The 16,178-nt window shown below is 33.4% G+C and overlaps 1 pseudogene; it reads left to right on the top strand.

The window, feature by feature from the left end:
- LOC111815302 overlaps positions 1-484 on the top strand; it is a 1,142-nt pseudogene extending 658 nt beyond the window's left edge.
- Positions 485-16,178: the final 15,694 nt, after the last annotated feature.

Raw genomic sequence — 16,178 nt, forward strand, 5'->3', positions numbered from 1 at the left:
AGGGGAGGGGGAGGGAGAGGGGGAGAAGAGAAGAAGAACTTTGGAAACTAAGACTGTTTCTTCCAATAGTGAAGGGGAAAGTTCCAGTCGCAGCCCTGAAAGCAATCAGTTGAAGAAAAAGCTGCAGACCTCCCGACAAAGCCTACAAAGATCTCCAAGTTTGGATCTGCCGTAGGTAGTCAGATAACAAAGAAAGCACCAGCTATGTCCATCCAACCTGGATCAAGCACGCCTAAAGAAACTGTTCTCACTCTTGCTCCAAAAACCTTTCAGTAGCAGCAGCTTTTAATGAAAATGAAGACAGTGAACTAGAGGAAATGCCTCCAGAAACAATGATGAGGATGAAGAATGTTGGAATTGATACACCAACATCAGCCAGACCGAACTCTTTCAATAATGAAAGCATGGGTTTTCTGATAACCAGAAGCTACAGAAATGAAATATAAAATCTCATCTTGTAAATGTCCATGACCAAGACAATTAAATGATGTGTTTTGAATTAGGATATGGGGTGGGTGTAAAGTTAGAAGGAACAGTTTCCTTTTTTTAAAGAATGGAATAAGAATATCTTTGGAACCACTTTTGCTTTTGATTATTTATTTATTTATTTATTTATTTATTTATTTATTTTTGGTGGAACCGGGGATTGAACTCAGTCCCTTGCAGTTGCCAGGGAAGTGCTTATTCCACTGAGCCATCTCCCTGTCCTCCTTTTATTTTTAAGATTGAGTGGTGCACTAATAAATGAGAGTTTGAAATTACAGGTAATTTATGTTTTATATGCAGATTTCAAGACATTTGCTAATTTTATCGTTTTCGTATGCTTAGTTTCCAAAGGTAACAGATAAAAATGAAATCAAAATGGTATCTTTTTAAGAGTTGCATATTTTTTAGACACAACTATTAGCACATTAAGAGGGAGGCAAAAAGTTAATGTCTGGGTAAAACTGTAAGCAGTTATTCCTAAATTGACTCCCTCACTCCCAAAACTGGATCCCAGGAACAGCCTTACAGAAAAGTGGAGGTGCCATCTCAGAGAGAAAGCATTGTTTATCTATTGACTGGAAGTAAACTTAGATGAAATTATACAGAATTTTTTTCCTATTGGGTTTGCTTTATTTCAAGTGGCTGCATATTAGGTACTGTGTTGCTGTCAGTGGACACAGATGCTAAGCTCTTCTACAGAAAGTAATATTTCAAAAAAATTATATGCAGAATCAAGTATTTGAAATAGCCCATTTCACCTTAGTAGTCTTGTCTACCTTCATCGATCTTCAAAGAACAGTCATTTGCTGCCAAAGTAAATTAGTATTTTGAGTGTGTTTCTCTTGGTTTTTGTTTAGCTAGTTCCTATAAGCATTTTCACTATAACTTAAGGCAAATAATTAGGAATCTATTTCTTTTAAAATATAGACCACCACCAAAAATTTAAATGTACATACTGCTTAAGTATTTGGCTGGTCTTTATTTTTTAAAAGGTATAAATACCAAAAGAAAAATATAACATTATACAAAGACAAAAAACTTTAAGATGCATTTTCTGTAACTTTGTCTATGTATTTATGATACTAAGTTTTTAAATGCACTTTGAATTGAATTCATAACTTTCTATTTTTATTTCTTCTTTTGAGTTGTTACACTAAGCAGACTATGTGATATTTACACATGTGGGTCTGGTTTATTTCACTTATGATTATAGCTTCAGGTGGCATCCGCTTATATACTAAGGCTTTGAGTTTATCATTCTTTATTGCTGAGTAATATTCCATTGCATAAAAATACTACATCTTTTTCATCTATTCCTCAAGTGATGGGCAGTTTGGTTGTGTCCAAGATTGCACAGAATTTATTATAATAGTTAAAGGGTATACATATTCAGCAGTGAAGCATATTGTAGGTATTGAAAATGAAAGAAAATGCATCTTCAAACACATTTTATTGAATTGCTCATCACATATACTCTTGAGTCTGTGATTTTAAGCTGTTTGTTTTGTATTTTTGTATTGCATATGGACTTTCTAATGTGGCACTTAGACACATCTTTAAAATCATAGTCACAGTCAAAAGAAAAATGATACAATTATTTCGCTCAGAACTCTTTAGTGCTAAATTTGGAGGCATCTTCAGACTAATTTATTGGTGGTAGTTACTTGCTGATCTTTTTTAATAGGTCAGAGAAGAAATCTATGCATATGCCTGATAAATTGCTCTTAGATTAAGCCCCAAGTAAATCAGTGGAAATGTACATAGAATTACTAGTTCTTATATTATTTAATTTTATCAAGCTACATGAATTTAACTTTAACTTACTTTTATGAAGGCAAGCTTAACTCATTTTTGTCCATTTTACTGTTTATTAAAATAACATCCTTCTCCTAAATACTCTTTTCTTGACCCAAATGAAATATTAACATAAGGTCATGATGAGGAGAGAGAAATGACTGAGATGAACATCTTTACCAAAATAACCAATAAATTATGCCACACAAAGAAGAATAAATTCAGTAAAGTTGCAGAATTCAAAATTATTGCATAATATTAAGTATAATTTTTATAGACAAACCAGGATGTGTCAAAAGAAGATATCAAGAAAATAATCTTTTTCAAAATACCTATAACAAATGAATGAACACAACAGTCAAGTAGCCAATTTAAGAATGCATTCATACTCAACAGCTTTGTAGCTCCTGAAATTTGGTAACCAGTGAATCTTGATGAGAAAAAACATCGTCCTGTGCTCATTGCTGGTTTGGTACTAGACACAGAAGGCAGAATTTGTCAGGATCAATTGTCTTGTGTTTTTCAGACAAAGCAATTGATACTTTTCAGTTTTGATATAAATCAGATCTCAAAGAACAAACTGTCTCCATCTATATAGTTATCACTGTACATTTAACTAAGGAGGTGAAAGAACTATATATTATAAACTACAAAACAATTATGAAAGAAAATAAAACTTATATAAATGGGAAAAATCATTTTTGTTCATAAATTGAAAGTGCTAATACAATTAAAATGCCCATAATTTGTAGAGCAATCTACAAATTCAGTGTAATTCCACCTAAATTCTAATTTTTCATAGCAATTGAAAAGGAAAATCCTAACATTCTTATGTGATTACAAAGGTTTTTCAATAACTAAACAATTCTTTTAAAAAAAAACAATTCTTGAACAAGTAGAAAAAAGAAGAAGGAATTACATTACTGGTATTAAAATATGCCACAATTTATAGTAAACACACAGTATAAGATTTAGAAAAACAGACACATAGCTAAATAAAATACAGTAGAGAAGAATAAATCCACTTACTTATGATCAATTTGCTCAAAAAAATCACTAAAAATATGCAATAAGTAAAGGTCACTCTTTCAATAGTGTTGTAACATGTGGATATTAACATGTCAAAGACTGAAATTAGATCTTTACCTGAAATTGTGTGAGAAAATTATCCTGATGTGGATAAAAGATTAAACTACGTAACATGAAACTGTCAAACTGCCAGAAGAAAAGTGATGAAGCAATTCCATAGCATTGATCGGGACATTTTTCCTTGCTATAAGCCCTAATACACAGATAACAAAACAAAAATAGGCTAAGTAACTATATCAAAGTAATTCTCCACAGTAAAGGGAATAACAGAATGAAAAGACAAACAGCAAAATGAAAGATAATGTTTGTGAATCACACATTTTATAAGAATTGAAAATTCAAAACATATAAAACTAAAACTACTCAGTAGTAAATATATAATATATATGTTAAAATAATAAATAATAGTAAAATATAATAAAACTGTTTAACATATATAACTTAACATCTATTGATATTATAATTAATCTTAATTGATATTAAATGTCATGTTAATTTAATAATGTGATTATTCTGTAGGAACAGATAGAGCACAATTTATAGAGTAAGAGGAAACCAACTAAATTACATGATGACTCATTTTGGTCCTGTTGATCTATACTAATTTTTGAGTCACATTAAAAAAAACAGAAAAAACATGTGTCACTACACAAAATGTAGTCTGTTCATGAATTCTTTTCACTTTCATTGTCCAACCTTTAAGAATGAAATTATTGCAATGCCATCTTCTCCTTTTGGCAGTGATCAGCTTAGCGAAGAATGTGATAGTATGTAATAAGAACAGTCAACACAAAGATTTACTATGATTAGGCACACTAATAAGAGGTGTTTCCCAGGAGCCTCTCTTCACCAAGGACTAAGTTATTGTTATCTCAGATAATCACAATGAAGTATGCCTTCATTTATCATGTTGTACCCAGTCATTCAGATTTAGACAATTTTGCTTTTACATTAATTCTACTATTTTGACTGGACGGTAGTGAATTTTGCCTTTGTAGATCATACCAGTTTTCTCTCAGCAAAATTATTTCCACTCCAGCTAAATTCTGAGTATTGTTGTGTTCTGAGCACATTGGTCTCTGGGAAAAATGGCAATTTTCATTGCTTGAAATTTTCTGGGCCTCAGTCTGACCAATGAATTGGAAAGCTCTGAAATTAGCACTCTATATCATACACTGCTCATGACAAACTTCATGGTGTATAAGACATTGCAGACAAAAAATTCTCATATAATAAATGGGTTTTCAACCATATTTTTAGGAAACATGTTTTCAACAAGGGTTCTGCTTTTGATAGTTTTGTTAGGATTTTTCCTTTTTTAAAAATGACCTTTGTCTTCATGTTTGTCATATTTCAAAGAAATAAATACTGAAAAATCACTGCATTTTTCCACCGTAAATGGCAAAGCAAGCAGGAAGGTGAGCCACATTAAAAATGACAGGCTTGCTGTTAGATAAGCAGCAGTACGGTTTACACAGAAATGAACATCAAAGGGAGCAGTTAGAGCAGATTACAAAGTGAAATTAAAGACAAAACAGATTCATGTTTCTTCTCTCCTTTTTGTGAAACACCAGACTAATATTAAATGCCAAGGGTTGAGTAAACCATAAATGAAAAGAAAAAAGAAGAAAATAGTATTACTTAGATGGTTTTCAACAGACATTGATGAAATGAGTTATTTTAACATTAAAATATTTTTTTTAATATAGATAAGATTTACTCATGGGAAATTAAACTATACAGTATCTGTGACTGTTACATTTGCTGCTAATTTTACAAAAATATGTCAACAATTTAGAATAAAAAAATCAGCTGTCTAGGTCAAATAAGATGTAGTTTTATTTATTGAATTTCTCAAAGATAATAAAAAAGTATTCAACAAACTAATTTTTGCAGCATTTATATATTTAGCCCTCAATTCAAAGGATTTCAAGAATGGAGTAGCTTATATTTTCCCCTGTAACTTATTTTCTTAAATATAGAGAACATTATCAATCTCTAAGATATTCAGATTATTTGCAGAAAGATTAAGGACCTCAAATCAAATATGCTCCTCAGTAGGTAGACAACTAGCTCAGAAAAGTAATCTGTCCCTTGCTGGAAAAGATTTCACAATGCTGGGCATTAATTTCTATTGAAGTTACCTTTAACAAGTATTCTAAATCTCACTATTATTTTCTTGATGACTATAAATCACTGTAATATATGAAGTTTTGGGCTTTCTGAATGAAAATTAATGTCACGTAACCATTATAATAGATTAGGACATTTTTCTATATTAGTAAGATGTAGGGAAAGATTTTCAGATATTATCATTCCATAATCAACAACCATACAACTTTTTAAAAGTATCTATAACTAATAGGATTAAATAAGCTTATAATTCAGCATCTTTTAATTCTACAGCAAATGTAGCAAAAATATAGTAAAAAGGTACAAGAACAATGATTTCTCTTACTGTGTTCACTGAAAAGAATCCCATAGTTGCTTGATATAGCAATTTAAATGTATAGAATTATGAAGAAGTTAATGATAAAAAAGAGGCAGCTGATTGACCAAAGCAGATTTGAGGATAGTTAAGCTCTTGTGTTTATTAATCCCTGGAAAATGTTTTATACTTTATGTTCTCTTTTGAAATTGGAAAATAATACAATGAAATGAGTAAAAGTTCATTGTAAAATCTTTATCAAATTTATGTTAGATTAGACCTTGGGGCTTAAATGGGCTACTTTATGAACCTTTTCTCTATTACTCATTTAAATTGTACAAAACATGGGAGAAATATTTAAATTTTGTACTTATGGACATAAAGAAAGAAATAAATCAGGCTACTTGTTTGTTATTTTGCCAACTGTAAGGTAACTCTAACTGAGGTTATCTCCACAGTTCAATAACTCAGCCTTTTGGCCATCGGTGAAAGGCATTATGAGTTTGGTTTCTTCATCATATGATAAAAGAAATACCAAAAGGAATATAGAAGTGTTACACAGAGGATCAGTGAGATAACTCAGTGGACCAAACGCCTGCTCCAGCAAGCACAGGGACTGCGGTTGGGTCATGGCACCACATGCCGTGCCAGGCCCGCCCTCGGGCAAGCTGAGCTGGCTACCGAGCTGGGGCATGGTGGCACATGCCTGTAATCTCAGCACTGCGGAGGCTGGATCACTATGAGTTGCAGCTACTTTGTGCGACCCTGTATCAAATACATAAAGAAACATTGCATGGATTTATAAGGCTGGCATATGCACTCCTCACTATGGTACATGGTAGACATGTAAGACTCAGTAAGTCCTATCAGATTCTTCCAGTTCTTCAATATCTGGAATTTAGTTGGGTACCTAGATACAGTAAATGAAACAAAAATAAACTGGCTAACTGTCTTTACAGAACCTACAATATTTGTCAGGTTCAGGCTATGAAAAATATTTTCTCCAAGTGTCCTGCTGAAAAAGATTTATAAGCACATTATACATTCAAATAAATTTAGAGATTAAAAATTGCACAAACATATATGGAGATAAACTTAGATCTACATCTATATTCAGTGCTCATGTTTTACGTTCATAATGCTCAGAAGAACAATGAAAAATCTCAGAAATCTTGAAAGCCAATTTAACTTATAGGATGGCTTTTCTTTTCCTTTTGCAAAGGCTGTTATTACTATCCTTTGGAGATGATTTTCAAGGGACAGGCAATAGGAAGTTCAAGTTTCCAATCTGCTGTAAAGTTGGTTGTATAAATTCTATCAATAAAAATTATTTTGTTTTTTATGAGTTTTAAAGTTTACATGTGCACAATATCACATTCGTTCAAGGCTACCATGTGAAAAAATTATTTAAGATTGAACAACAGCACCAAAAGAAAGTCTGCCTTACTGGGGAAACATCCATAAAGAATATCAAATGAGTTGATTCTTGTAATCCACACAGGAATTGAGAAAGCTATCAAGTACTACCTCCAGAGACAATAAAAGGGCAAAGTTATACACTGTGGTTACTATGGTTCAGTAATTCAAAGTTTATCAGAAGCAAAATCTGCTAGATTTAATTTAACCTTGGCTTCCATATCTCAATGTGCTTTAATCTTCAACCTAATAGGACAAAACTTTTCTTATTTTGATAGGTAGATATATACTGTTTTTTTCTACATAAAATACCTTTCCAAAGAAATGGGAAATCTCACCACCTTTCACCTGAGAACACTGCTTTCCATTAAAATACTACTCATCCAATATGGCTTCTAACCAGATAAAACCTATAAACTTCATGGCAACATTTTTAGTGGGAATATAGTGCTTTAAACATGGAGTACTTCCACAACTCTTTCTTTCTTACACTTCACCTTACATACATGACTTATGTACCCTAGATGTTTTCATTTCCCATTGTCATGCAGGCAAGTTGACACACGATTGTCTTACATTCCTCTGTCTTGTTCCTGAGACAAATAGACGATGCTAACGTTAAAGGAAGAATGATTTATCATAGCTCAAGTTTATAGATGTTTCAGTTCATACTCACTTGGCTGCAAAGATGCATGACAAGACAGAAGGGTATTGCAAAAGAGAAGAGTTCATGGTGGGCAGAGGGCAGCAAGGCAGTGACAAAGTGAAGAAGAAGCAGCAAGTGAGGACAGCCACCCTCTTTCTGACACTTATGTTCTATCCAGGCTTAGGGTAGGTAATTCTCACACCCAGGGAGGGCCTTCCCATTATCCATACTTACAACAATAACAAACCAATCAGTGAACTGATTTAATAATCACACAACTTTAATCCCAGCATCAATATTGTAGACGCAGCTACCTCTGAAACACCTCACCTATGCTGGCATGAGTTTTGGGGCACATCTAGACAGAAGCCATAACAATAAAGTCCTGTTTTAACTTTATTCTAATAAGGATATGGAAGAAAATCAGTAATAAGATAATATTATTAGACTGGCCAGATAGCTCAATGAACTAAAGTGCCTGTTTAGGCAGAGCTCAGGAATGGGGTTTAATCCTCTGCAATACTGGCCCCACCTCCGGGGCATGCTGAGAGAGTAAATGAGATTGGAAGTGGTGACACGCACCTGTAATCTGAGTGCTGGGGAGGCTAAAAGCAGGAGGATTACTACACGTCTGATCTGTGTAGTGAGACTCTGTAGGCCCTGTATTAAATACATAGAAAAGATGAAATTATTTATTATTAATCATTAATAAGTTATGTTGTGTGCTCTCAGTGGAGAAATCATCATGTAAAAGAGATTGGGAAGATGATTTCAGGGTTGTGGGAGAAAATTTGAACGATTAAAAACTATGAGTGCTAGCCAAACAATGGAGCCACTGTCCTCACCTGGGATGGATTCAACAGCATTTACAATATAACTTTTCATTTTTGGCATATAAATAAGATTTAAGAAAGACAGACTTTACAATCAGTTTCAAAAGGGAATGGCTAAAAGAGGATCATACAAGGAGGACTGGTAGGCAATCTATTCCTTTTGCAAAACCAGGACACTTAATTATAAAAAATTTAACACTGACTCAGTGTGGTACTGTCTAAACATTCACATAATTACTTAAGAAATGAAGTTTGATTAAACACCTATTCATCCAGAGAAAGTTGACTAACTCATGCATTTAAGTCGCTTAAAATATAGAGGAGACAAGTAACTCTATGCATTACTATAATTAGTATAATTCACTGTTGTAAGCACTTGAGTTTCCATGAAGCATGAATAAGAGCCATACTCAGTACATCCTACATCACTGCTGAGTTTAGTTGCTTTCTGCATAAGAAAAATATAATAAAAATCAGCTACCTCATTATTGCTAACTTAATGAGTTAGGGACAGACATGCTGCTGTGTTACATGGAAATGACATTAAACACATTTGTTATACTTTTTTAGATATTTCTGAAGAATATGGTTAGATTTTTGGACTTATATGTAAACATAAGAAGTATATAATTGTTTATGCCTATTTTTAAAAATATACTCTAATTCTGAAATGTTTTTTCATAATATTCTGTAGAGAATTAAAGTTCAACATATCAATACTTGATGAAAAATACCTGTTCCATGTTATGCCTAAGATGTTTTATATTCAGACAGATAGTGAGGCTAAGCTTAACAGCCTATGTTGTATGGTAATAACAATAAGCTTGTCTTCTGGATGGTTAACAAACTACGTTTGCAGACCAAAATTAGAGAAAAAGGAGGGCCACAAGGAAAGCTAACATTTTGGCCTTAGCCTTCCAAGGTCAATTAAGACTCAGGACATATGAAAACTTTTACTGTAACGTCATGTAACTCGGTAGGGTCCCAAATTTTCTGATCATGGAGATTATGGAGCCAAAAGGAAAGTGATCAATGATGTAGAGTGTGCCTAAGGAGAGTCACATGGAGAGAAAACATTCTCTCAGGCTTTCACAGAGAGCACATTGGCCAAGCAATGGCCGTGACTCATCCACATGGCAGACGCTGACAAAGGTTCTTCAATCTGAGGTACAGGATCTTAGGATAAATCCTCAGGGGATTTCACTAACCTTATCAGACCCAAAAGCTACAACTTTTGTTGCATAGGTCCTGCTTTACCTTGGTCTTAACCATGCAGCAGAAAAGTATAAAAACGAAGTATAAGAAGCAAATCCATGCTGTTACATTGAGCTGTAGGGGACTCAGGTCAACAATTTCTGACATTGCCAGTCAAGCAGAAGACCCAATGTTATTATGGGCTACTGAACTCTTTTAGAATATTTTGCTGAGTTTACACACCTATAATTTTTAAATAACGGAACTTAAGAAAAAAAGGGGATAAAGATGAATGTCCATTTTGTATCTGTGTACTCAAAACGGTTAGGATAGATATATAGTTACATTCTCTTAATGAATAGAGGGATTTGTTCTAATGGTGTTTGTAAATGGTATATCGTGTCCACATCTTGTACAGCAATTAACCACTAGGAAGAATGTATGCAATGTGTTAATTATTGAAACTGTCCTACCAATTTTGATTGAAACTGTCTCATTGCTATTTGTTTCTCAATAAAATTATGGAATAAAAGAGAATATTTCTAAAACTATGGAAGCAGAAATATTACAAAAGCAACGTAATGATTGAACTTCTTTGCATGGAATTGTCAAATGGCTTCATCAAGTTATCTATTTTTAAAATATTGTATTCACCTCAAAACTAAATCTTGTAAGTGACTATTGAAAAACAACTGATCAGACTGTTGAATACATCTTGATAATTAAAGCATCCACCAAGGTTAGAAAGTTTCCCATGGTCTGTGCGTAAGAAACCTACATTACCCTAATAAAAATAAAGTTATACTGATTCAAAACATGGGCAATTTCCAATAACAACATATAGCCTGCTTTCTCTAAAATTTTGACCATCTCAAAATACTGTGTTACACTGGACTGTATATGGTTTGATTCCATGCATGATCTAGAAGAAATGTCCTATAAGCTAAATTTCCCTTCTTCAGGCTTATGTAATTGCAATAAATATGCAACAAGGTGAAAATAATGCCTCATTACAAATGAGAACCATAAATTCTCACTTGAGGGGATGGAAATTTCATGAGAAATATCACGTATGAATCACACCCAAGTGAAGGTTGAATTGAAATGATTCAATAAACAAAACTATTGCTAAAGTATATTAGAGTGACACTCTAGGAGCCAGACGTCGCTTCTAGCCAAGACATGATCCCAGACCCAGATTCCCCTTATTTTTTTTTTTGGACATTTAGTAAAAAGGATCCAAAATATTGAATCATTTTCTTCTCCTTTAAGATGTGTATGAATCTCCTAGGACTGACTAGAGTCTTTCTCAAGGACTCTGTCATTCTTCTGAAATGTAATCATTTTTTAAGATAGTCTCTGTCTCCAGGTCTATGAGGGAGATTGAATTCCACTAGCAATAACTGCAGCTAACAGACACAGTTGTACTAATTGTATTTCCACTCTGATCCATTGACCAACACCTTGTAATTTTTTTACTTCTCTGACTTGAGCTCTTCCTCATTCCCACTCTCAATGTCCTTACTCTCCCTGCAATACACCTATCACCTCTGTGCCAATCCTAATAGAATTCAGCTCTTTCTTCTGCCAGTAGATACTCCATAAAATGTTGCTATTGCTTGCTTGATGTAGATCTGCATCTCTTTGGCATCCCACCACAGAATAGTCTACTGCCTGTCCGTGAAAGCAGAAGGCCTACATAAAACATAGACAGTTCCAGAAATTTACTGATTTGCTATTTATATTTTTCAAAAAGGAATTCTAGGTTTAAGATCATACACTGTCTTGGTTATAGCAAATAGTTTCTTTAAAGCCAGGATTTTAATTTAGAATAATAGTCCTGAACAGAGTACTAAAAATACCATTGTTGTATTATTAGTTGGACTTAATAACATTCCCCAGGATTTTTACATTGTCTCCAGGAAATGATCATATATTTTCTCAAACAGTCCAATTTTCCTCTGGGTACCAAACCTAGTCAACTAGAAAGAACGAAGCATCCATTTCTGAGCAAAATGTATGACTCACTAGGCAGTATGTATTATCCTTTTATCTGACCTTTAACTGAACTTTACTCCCTCTGCCTTCTCTTGGACACTTATTTCCTGTACCAATGCCAATCAATCATCATCTTCATAATTCATAAGTGAGATTCAAATGCTCAACATCAGCCCACAATGGACCTAAATCTAAGGATATCTAATTTAAAAATATCCCAAAATAGTATTCTGGCCTTCAAAGGGCTTTCTGAGACTTTATGTGTCATATTAATCATCCATCCATTTAATGAACAGTATATTTGCATGAGTTCTATTAGATGAACTCATACAAATATGGAATTGGGGCCACAGAGATAGCTCAATGGTCTAAGCAATTTCCTGGCAAGTACAAGGACCCTAGTTTGATCTCTGGTACCACATGTTACGTAGGCCTTGCTCTGGTGGGCTGATCCAGCCTCCAAGACTGGGCAAGAGGTGGTGCACACCTATAATCCAAGTACTGGGGAGACTGAGACAGGAAGATCACTATGAGTCTGAGTTACATAGTGAGACCTTCTACCAAATACATAAAATTATTTTAAAAGATGATTTTATACATGAGAGAAATATTCAATTATTTAGAAAAACTAAGACATATTGGCTTTCTTTGCTTGATCTGTTTCATTTAAAAATGTAATCTATAATAAAATAATATGGGTATATAGGAGATTATAAATAAAAAAGAATGTTTCACAAACAACTGTGTATATTATGAACCTAATGTCAAAATTAATTAGTCATATGAGTATTTAATTGGTAAATAGCCACCTGCACAAATAAGATCCTAAACACAATCACAAAGACTGCCAGCATTGTCTTTTCCATTTTGGTAACTAATATACTTATGTAACTATTTTTAAATATCCCTGTGCACAGAGTCTATAAACAAGCATACTAGGACCACCATATTTTGCATTTGTCCCTATACTTAGTTATTCACTTTGCCCGATTTGCATTATAATGCTTATATTTGTTCCATATTCTTTTCTGATTCCAGATTGAAAAATTATGCATTATTGTTGCTGTTGCTTATTGTCTTTTTTGAAAGCATAGACTCTTTTTTTTCTTTCTATTTCTTCAATTGGAAAGGAGTTTATCAGAAAACATGATTTAGAGAGTATGGTTTGAGAACATCCAAAATTATGAAAAATATGGCAGTCAAACATTTTGTGGCCAATTATATGTAATACTTGAGATATATGACACAGTTACTACAAAATAGAAGAGTATTCATTTTAATTGGCATTAAATTCATTTTTGGCCTTGCATACTATAAAAGGAAAAATATTTCTTACAATATCAATAGCGATCTTTGATTATAATCTTGTTAGATATTTGCATTATATATGAGAGATTTTATGCAAACTTATGCATACTTGCTAGATGTAAATGTATTCAAGAAATTAAAAATAAACCTTAACAATAACCTCTCAATCACTGCTTTCCTTTATTATAACAATCATCCTTTCCTAAGATATTTCAAATATTTGCTGATAATTAATCTGCAATATATTTACTTAAGCATAGTGTGCTTAATGTAGTAGTAATTAAAAACTAATTACATTGTTCTGAATTGAACAGTATGATAGCCAGTTGTTCTTGTTAATGCATACTGTTTTAGTGGACTTCAACTCTGAAATACTAAACAAATATTCTGGCCTTCAAACGGTTCTCTTCTTCTGTAATTGTAACCTGAATAATACATTCTCTAGATTAAAACAATACTGGAAAAAATACTAAAATAAAAATTTCTAATTTCCAATTTTCCTGAGTTCCTGAACTACGATTATTTAAGTCACTAAATAGACAAGTTATGTGATTTTATTAAGATTTTCTAAATTTTTGAAACTTTTTCTTGACATTTAACTTCTTAAATTGGATATTAGTACTAATATCCTTCACTTTAGGTTTATAGGTGTACTAATATACTCACTGCAGGGTTTTGCTTTGAATGTTAAAGGTGATAGCTACAAAACATTTAACAAGTATTAAATACTAAGTGATATGATTACCACTCGTATCACTTCCTTTATGCCGCCATTGGTGATGAAGTGGAAGAGACAATATGGACTCGGCTTGTGACACTACGGCTGTTACTAGTCATTCATCTTCACTACTTAATCATTTGACCTCTAGATTCAATTTAGGTAGACACCATATGTTCTCTTGGGATCGGCTCTTTTCCTAACTTTCCCTGCTGTGCATTGCGAGTACCTCAAGGATAGGGTTCCTCATGCTTATCTGTGCCCATTGTCTTGTTCACAGTGCATTGTCTTGGTTACTTTTCTCTCATTTCTGGAACAAAATACCCAACAACCAAAATTTAGGATGGAAAGGTTTATTTAGCTCACAGTTTGTGGATGTTTAAGTCCATACTCATCTGGTTCTAAGGCAGAGTGCCACGTGGCGGAGGGCAGCTGTTCATGATGGTGGAATACAGCAAAGAGCAAAGGCAAAAGAGAGGACGAGCAGCAGCAGGGGCAGAGGCAATCCTTTCTCTTTGCCTTATATTGGTTTTAGGTTATCTGCCCCAGGGTGGGTATAGCACTCACACCCATAGTCCCAGCAGTACTCACACCCATAATCCCAGCCTTGGATTATGAATTAATCATAGACTCTAGAACTTTACCCCATTGATTACTTGAGGCTCTAGGGGGACAACTACACACAAACCATAAAATACATATTCAGTATCTTTGTGGTTGGACTGATTCCCTGAAGACAAATAATCAATTTTAATTTACCATTGTTTCTGGAATTATGTGTTCAGAATACAATTTAGAGTAAGATAAATTCAACCTAATTTTTATCCAGCACTTCTAACTAATTTCCCTTATGTTTCTTTGTAAAATATCATTTGTCCCTCAGGAAAATTGGCTCCTGTCGTGGTCTCTCTGGCTTTTCACTGGCCTGCGTTCCAATCTCACACGTGCAGTGTCTTCTGTCCCTGCAATGCACCTTAGACAGCAAACTGCGATGACAGCACTGTCAACTGCTTCCAGCATGCCTCCTGACAACTGTGTCTGAGAAACAGAATTTAAATTGAAACTCTTCCAAAAAATAATCCATAACCTCAAGATTTATCAATTCTCCTGGTATACGTAGTTAATGAAAAGTTATTATTCTCCCCTCACGCAAATTCTTTTTGACAGATAGTATTTTGTAACTTCAGGAAACTATCAATTCACTGAGTGTTTGAGGGGTTCCTTTAATGGTCCCAATGCACCATTTGCACAAATGTTTGGTGCTGTCAAAAGGAACACAGATAATAAATCTTTCCATCATATAACAAATAACAAAATGGCACCTCTTAAGGTTATGAAAGTGAGATTGAGGAAGAAAATTTATATGAGAACTTCTAAATCTATCAACATTTTATGAATGTGTATGCAATCAAGGGAATCTATGTTTTCCAAATAAGATTCTTGGGGTTTATTCTCCATGGTATCCTTGTATCTCTATAAAATGAGTCATTTAGAATCGTTTTTGTCATTCAATATCTCTGAAAGGCATTTTCTAATAGGACTTTCAACTCACATCCTTCGAATTCTAACCAGTGAGACTAGATTATAAAACTATCAGTACCCTTAATTTCATATGAAGGCAACCTGAGATAGAGTTAACCTCCCTTAGGGAACCAAGATCCCTCAGAAAATTGAAATGAGATAAATGATAATATTCTATTAATGAGTATCAGGAGACAGCAATCATTCATCCTTGTTGATACCTGTATAAGGACCAGCTAGAAACTAGAAATGATTACAAATGGGGATTGTTAGTTAAGTTCATTACAGATGACAATATTCTAGAGAATGAGAGTTTCACAAAACCATTCTGCTAGGGAAGAAATTGATATTTTCAGCAAAAAATGCTTCAGCATCTTCTTTATTCATAAAATACAAAATAGGCAATTTGCTATTTTTAAGTAGATTTAAGGAAATCATTACACTGCATTAAAACACGGGGATTAAAGTTACTAGCTTTCTATTGAATATATTTATGTTTAAAAATTTATGAAATAAGTTAAAAATAGGCTAGAGTAAATTGATATAACTTATATATTTGCATTTACGGTAAGTGGTCTTCCAAAATTAGAAGTATAAATAGGTTCAGAGACTTGACCATTTTGTCCATATCTTGAAAAGGAAAATTTTAAATGTCCAAACACCTTTTTGGTCTTACAATTTCACTGACAAAAGTTGGTTTCTTATTGTACAGGACACTACTGTACAATATAATTATGAAACTCTGTT

The sequence above is a fragment of the Octodon degus genome, unplaced genomic scaffold, assembly GCF_000260255.1.
Source record: "Octodon degus isolate 3935 unplaced genomic scaffold, OctDeg1.0 scaffold00014, whole genome shotgun sequence".
NCBI lineage: Eukaryota > Metazoa > Chordata > Mammalia > Rodentia > Octodontidae > Octodon > Octodon degus.